The sequence below is a fragment of the Clytia hemisphaerica genome, unplaced genomic scaffold (assembly GCF_902728285.1).
Source record: "Clytia hemisphaerica strain Z4C2 unplaced genomic scaffold, Clytia hemisphaerica genome assembly, whole genome shotgun sequence".
In the NCBI taxonomy this organism is placed as follows: Eukaryota; Metazoa; Cnidaria; class Hydrozoa; order Leptothecata; family Clytiidae; genus Clytia; species Clytia hemisphaerica.
Window position 1 is genome coordinate 258,981 of NW_027103559.1, and position 6,265 is coordinate 265,245.

The 6,265-nt window shown below is 38.9% G+C and overlaps 1 long non-coding RNA gene across 1 annotated transcript; it reads right to left on the reverse strand.

Annotated features, from left to right (window-relative positions):
• Positions 1–739: 739 nt before the first annotated feature.
• On the reverse strand, positions 740–2,463 carry LOC136800539 (uncharacterized). The gene is made up of 2 exons (XR_010845720.1): positions 1,323–2,463; positions 740–912 (listed from the first exon to the last, which is right to left on the reverse strand). It is a non-coding gene; the product is annotated as an uncharacterized lncRNA (long non-coding RNA).
• Between the last annotated feature and the right edge of the window lie 3,802 nt (positions 2,464–6,265).

Below are 6,265 nucleotides of genomic sequence, written 5' to 3' on the forward strand. Positions count from 1 at the left end.
GATTTATTTTATCCATCGACAACTTACATTTTACTTTCCTTTAGTTTGCTTCTGTCAACAGCTCAGTCTTTTCCTTTACTCTTTTGCTCCTAAAGGGGAGTCTAATTAAGGGTGAAGGCTCATGGAAAAATCTATAAAAAAACAATGTAGTGCTATTTGAGTAATTTTGTGATGTACTCTTTTGTGCTTGATTGTAGGGGGGGGGGTCATTTTTCAATTTTTGGAAAAAATCACCCCCGCATCACTTTATAATGACCCCCCCCCCACTTTATGAATTTTTCCCAAAGAGGTCTGAAAAAGTGTCAAAACCTTCATGGTATTTGGGAAAATCACCCAAATATCACTTTATAATGACCCCCTCATTTTAATGATTTTTCCCCGAAGTATCCTTCAATTGGCACGTTAGTCCAGTAGAATTATGTAAATTTTCACCAGAACCTGGACAAAATTCCCAACAAGCTGAAATTTTGTACATAGGTCCCCAATAGGATACTTGACCACCAGAAAAAAAGCCCCATCGATTCGGACATGGGAAAACTTTTTACGGACGATTTAATTTCGGACACGTCCGAAAAAAAAACTTGAAAAAAAAGTTCTCAAAATATGCAAGTGTCATATATCAAAAGAAAGATAATTTCAATACGAACAAAAACGTTGCCTACAAAGAAACCTGAAAATCATCTCACAAAGATTTATGAGGCCTTAAAGTGGGTACATTATCAATAAAAAATAAAGGACAATCGGTTTCGTTTTTCAAGGACCTCAATCAAACAAATCAAAAATATTCCTATCATCGTAAAAGTTATTGAAGGTTTCGTTCTGATTTTCCTCTGTTGTTTCATTTGTCGTGTCATATGTTGCTTCGTGTATTGTTTCGTCTGGTATCTCCTCGCCGTCTTGATCCCTTTCCACCTGAGAAAACCATCAATATAAGAATTAAGAAAGAAGCTTTATTTACGCCCCAAATTTCAGGCCCGGTTAGACTTAAATGGTTATGGAATCTTTCCGTTTTATTGTTACAAACCATGCCATGGCAATTACCACACGCATGTAATGGTACACCATTTTTCCGGCAAGAGCAAAGATTTGTTCCACAAGGATTCTTAGAGGACATCTTGCATTTACATTTGATAATTTTGAGAATTTCGGGGAAGACCTGTATCAGAGCCCTGCCAGCCCCATTTTGTTGGGTCTAAGACGTTCTCATCAAGTTCTTTACACCAAATCACCTAAATAAGTAACGAAAATTACATCTATTATAGTTCATAAATTGATTGGTTTTGGTTTCGCACTTGATCAGCCAGAGGTCATAAAGTGATTACCTGGATGTGAACTCTGGCACCATGTTGCGTTGCAGTATCAGATGTGGGGGGCAATCGCTCAGGTTGAATCAATCCTTTGCAAAGCATCTCAAGGTATTTGTTGTATCTGAAGTGGTGGAAATCGAAACCAATTATCATTAAAAAGTAAAAAACAACTGATACATACTGTATGGACATTTGAATACTTAAATGTTAGGTTGCATTTTATTGTACATATTACACTGTTATGTAAACTATACCTTAAATTTGATAGTGATTTATCATGATTTCCACCATATATCTCTCTGAAAGCTTCGATTGAGACATCCTGAATTTGTTCCTTGGTCGATTGAGAGTCAGTAAAGGCTTCAGATACTTCGCCCAAAATTTCTGATTTCTTGATTTGATTAACGAAACTGACTTTGGCCTTGCCACATATAGCAGATGTCGAGTCGCATCCAGTCCAAGCATGGATGATCAAGAGATGTTTTTTTTGTCCATTTAGCTCGTCTTGACAGCTACCAATATCCCAACACTTCTTTGCTCGTTCTGACAGGAACAAAAGTGGTTTCTTGCCAGTGATACGCCATCATGACAGCCACGTCAGTGTCATCAGCGACTACAGTTGTTGATTCTTGTTTTGCCAGCTCCGAGGCTGTGGATACGATCTTGGTGTCAACATCACCTTCACAAATATGGACGCTTTGGCCATCACGAGTTAGATACTCGGCAATCAGCATTACCAGTTGTTCTTTGTTCTTCCAATTAGAAAGAAAACGTTCCCGGTTGTATTTTGATTCGTTATCTTCCAAAATGTCAACGTCAGGACAGGACCCATGTGATTTCTTCCTCCGTTCGTGCTCATTGGATTTTATCAAAGTGGGGTCATTGTAGCCATCGAAAACGACACGACACGTACCATAGTTGGCTCTCACATAGCTGACATGATATGAGGCTATTTCCATGAATGTGATGCCTTTCTTCCAACTGACTCTATATGTATCAGAGCACCACCATCAAGAACAAACTGGCCACTTGACAAACGATCACAAGATTTCTGTTCTGGTAAAATTAGCTTTCTCAGTGATGCTTTGTCAGGTTTTCTCATCAATCCTCTTTTAAAGAGACTTTCCGGAAACTGTGTCAGCTCGTACTCAAAATACTTTTCTACTTCTCTTTGAGCAACAGCCGCCAGGCGAGTGAAGAGGCTTGTCGAGTCAACTGCTATTGGTTCATCATCGACAATTATCGTATTTTGAATAACTGCTAGTGATTTCACATCGTCTTTCCGTTTAAGTTTGGCGTCTGTGAAGGCCTTTTCATCGATAGTTTCCTGGAACTTCTTACCAACTTTCTCGGCCTCTTCGCAGTTCACGTTGTCTTTGTTTTTCATTGATACAACGCCTGATGAAAGCGAATGTAGGTGCTGATCTTTGAAGATGAAAGGGTTCCTTTACTCCACCCAACAGAAGAACTTCATTGTTCATTGTCAGTTTTGATCCGGGAAAACCCCATCTCTTGATGTTGATCGCTACTTATTACTTTCACCTCGGTCAAAGTTGTCATAGAATCATGGACAGCTGCACAATAGCTCATACTCGAAATCCAGAGTTGACGAACATTCTCCTCCATTCCTTGTCCTCGCGTAAGCCCACCTCGACTTTTAGCAGACCGCACAAGCGTTTGTTCAATAACTAGGTCAGACCACAAGCCAGCCCAGTAGCGGTTTGATATTCTCACTGCATGTTGACCAGCGGAGAATTTTTCGAACAGGTACGGGTACTTTTTTTTAAGTTCTGGCATTTGCTGGAGGTACATTTTTGCACTTCTCGCGTAGTTAACGTGGCCTGTTGCAGCAAAAAGATTCAGCATTTTAGATAAAGTTTTCAGATGGAAGTTCCAATCGGATGTTCACTCTGCAATAATGTAATCTTTGACGATGTCGATGTAGTTGATATATTGGATCCATAGTTTGGCGGTTCTCGAATCTTCATTCAAGCGATCACTCAATTTCTTCATCTCCTTTTCAAAGGATTTTGCACCTTCTCCATTGGCAAACTCAACTAGATCTTCAACTGCCAACTCTCCTTTCAGAAGTTTTGAGTAGCAAGATTCGAAATCATTGATGGGGAGCAGTTTTCCTTCATCATCCATGATTTCAACGAGGTGCTTCGAATGTTTACATATTTACTGCAATGGCATCAAAAATAATGAAAAAGATCTTTCAGAGTGTTCAATCTCTTAAAATCGTGTTTTGAACCTAAAAATCATACTCAAATCATAACAAACTTAGACATAATAGTAATTTTAAAGAACTTAAGCATAACATAAAAAGAAGATGAAAACCATGATGTATTCGAGGTCTCCTAACTCTTTGTGAGATGATTTCCAGGCTTTCCTGTAGGCAATTTTTTGTTCGTATTGAAATTATCTTTCTTTTGATATATAATACTTGCATATTTTGAGAAGTTTTTTTCAAGTTTTTTTTTCGGACGTGTCCGAAATTAAATCGTCCGTAAAAAGTTTTCCCATGTCCGAATCGATGGGGCTTGTTTTTTGGTGGTCAAGTATCCTATTGGGGACCTCTGTGCAAAATTTCAGCTTGTTGGGAATTTTGTCCAGGTCTCAGGCTAATTCTACCGGACTACGTTGCAATTTTGGGGCAACAAGTTGTATAATTTTCGCAGGGTTATAATGAAGTATATACTACGCCTTTCATTGATAATTATTTGATATAAATTTGTAGATTTCTATCAACTTTTGAGAAATTAGGAGATGCCTTCTTTGTTAAAATGAAGGGTTCTATGATGGTAGTTGGCGGGGGAGCAGAGAATGAAGAGTATTTCTTTGGTAAAACAACCTTTTCACGAAGATGAACTGGATCACCTTTCCTTCTGTTTTGAATAATTATTCCATTTGCGACATGGGTTGTTCCTTTTCCAGAAAGTGTTTCTTCCATAAAATCATTATTATCCCAAACCATTATTATCCCAGACATGGGTTGTTCCTTTCCCATAAAGTGTTTCTTCCATAAAATCATTATTATCCCAAACTAAAGTTGTCCGGGTTTTGACAGTAATGTTTCGAGGAACAAAATTGGACTCATTACTGATAGATTTTGTGAAACTAGAGTCATTTTTATAAAGGAGATCGGGTGAGCAACTATGTCCGAATTGATTAAGCAACTGTACTAATCGATGACTACAAGTAATTTGTCGTGTGGTGACTCCCAATGCCAATGCCTTTTGAGTAAGCACTCTCCCAGATGTGGCGATTTGAATCATGTCCTGTGCAATCGACACAACCTGTTTCTCTTTTGATTCTACAATATTCAACTCAATTGAAAGTGGATCATCGGTAAATCCAAGCAACAAAGCCAAAAAGTCGACTGTTGAACTCTGGTATGGGTGAATGGAGTCATCAAGAACATTACCAGCAGTCATTCCATCACGGTAAACCAATTCACTTTTATTCTTTGATCTTGATGGATGAAACAACAGTGATGAGTATTTCAATTTTAGTTTATCTTTTAGCCGGGAGGTTGTCATTGTTATATTATCGCTATACTGGTGTAAAATTTCATGAAGTTTTTTCAATGTAAAAACCTCTTCGCCTGAAATCAGGCGTGTTTCAATCACATCAATGCAAAATTGATCGAAAGGGGTGTTTTCCTCAGAATCTGAAGAAACACCTTTCTGTTGAGAATTCCTAGCAAGCATATTAGCATAATCTTTGGTGTATCGATAATAGCAATGTTTGTAGTTGTACTTATTTAGGTGATTTAGCCATCGAAAACGACACGACACGTACCATAGTTGGCTCTCACATAGCTGACATGATATGAGGCTATTTCCATGAATGTGATGCCTTTCTTCCAACTGACTCTATATGTATCAGAGCACCACCATCAAGAACAAACTGGCCACTTGACAAACGATCACAAGATTTCTGTTCTGGTAAAATTAGCTTTCTCAGTGATGCTTTGTCAGGTTTTCTCATCAATCCTCTTTTAAAGAGACTTTCCGGAAACTGTGTCAGCTCGTACTCAACATACTTTTCCACGTTTTCTTCTCTTTGAGCAACAGCCGCCAGGCGAGTGAAGAGGCTTGTCGAGTCAACTGCTATTGGTTCATCATCGACAATTATCGTATTTTGAATAACTGCTAGTGATTTCACATCGTCTTTCCGTTTAAGTTTGGCGTCCGTGAAGGCCTTTTCATCGATAGTTTCCTGGAACTTCTTACCAACTTTCTCGGCCTCTTCGCAGTTCACGTTGTCTTTGTTTTTCATTGATACAACGCCTGATGAAAGCGAATGTAGGTGCTAATCTTTGAAGATGAAAGGGTTCCTTTACTCCACCCAACAGAAGAACTTCATTGTTCATTGTCAGTTTTGATCCGGGAAAACCCCATCTCTTGATGTTGATCGCTACTTATTACTTTCACCTCGGTCAAAGTTGTCATAGAATCATGGACAGCTGCACAATAGCTCATACTCGAAATCCAGAGTTGACGAACATTCTCCTCCATTCCTTGTCCTCGCGTAAGCCCACCTCGACTTTTAGCAGACCGCACAAGCGTTTGTTCAATAACTAGGTCAGACCACAAGCCAGCCCAGTAGCGGTTTGATATTCTCACTGCATGTTGACCAGCGGAGAATTTTTCGAACAGGTACGGGTACTTTTTTTTAAGTTCTGGCATTTGCTGGAGGTACATTTTTGCACTTCTCGCGTAGTTAACGTGGCCTGTTGCAGCAAAAAGATTCAGCATTTTAGATAAAGTTTTCAGATGGAAGTTCCAATCGGATGTTCACTCTGCAATAATGTAATCTTTGACGATGTCGATGTAGTTGATATATTGGATCCATAGTTTGGCGGTTCTCGAATCTTCATTCAAGCGATCACTCAATTTCTTCATCTCCTTTTCAAAGGATTTTGCACCTTCTCCATTGGCAAACTCAACTAG